Raw genomic sequence first — 906 nt, 5'->3', positions numbered from 1 at the left:
AAAGAGCTACCCCTAGTTGCCACTTTGAAACCTTGAGCCTACATTTCTTTCTAAGTTAGAAAATGGTTTCCCTCTTGTGCAAAATAAATGTTCTTAATTGCTCCTACATGATCACCAACTTTTGGAAAAGAGATAGCATTTGTAAATATCCAAACAAATCTGCCTCCCCACACCCAAAAAAAAGAAAAAAATAGTGGCTGTTATGAAAAGAAAAAAAAAGGGAAGAAAAAAGAAGGAAAAAGAAAAGAAAGAAAAAGGAAAAAACAGAGGAAGCAAAACAAAGAGAAAATGGAAATGGCAAAGGAAAGAGTGGGAAGGTAGATCAAAGAGAAGGAAGATGCAGATCCAAGAAGGAAAAAAAAAGAGAAGACAAAGAAGAAAATGAAGTGCTTCTCTAACTTTTGGTTTGATTGTGGGTGATTGTGTTTGGAGTTTCTCTGTACCCCTTTGGAGAATAAACACAAGTTTTTGTGTACTACACTCAATAGCTTAGGACCCCTAGGATCTAATCGAAATAGTGAAGTTGTTCTTGGGGAACCACGAGCACCGCGATTGCCGGCATTAGGGGTGGGTCGATACGATATATCGTATCGAAAACGTTGTATCGTGTATCGTATCGAAAATATCGATATGAAAGAATTTCATATCGTTATCGTATCGAAAGTTTCGATATATCGAATTTCGATATATCGAACTTTCGATATAAAAAAATTTCATATCGTTATCGTATCGATATTTCGATATATCGTACCGAAATTCGATATATCGTTAAATATCGATATATATCGAAAATTTCGATATATATCGATATATAAAATATCGATATATATCGAAAATATCGATATATCGAAAATTTTCGATATATATCGTATTTTCGATATAAAACGATATATCGCGATATAAGGA

This window comes from Salvia hispanica, chromosome 5, assembly GCF_023119035.1.
Source record: "Salvia hispanica cultivar TCC Black 2014 chromosome 5, UniMelb_Shisp_WGS_1.0, whole genome shotgun sequence".
In the NCBI taxonomy this organism is placed as follows: domain Eukaryota; kingdom Viridiplantae; phylum Streptophyta; class Magnoliopsida; order Lamiales; family Lamiaceae; genus Salvia; species Salvia hispanica.
This window is presented reverse-complemented; position numbering follows the sequence as displayed.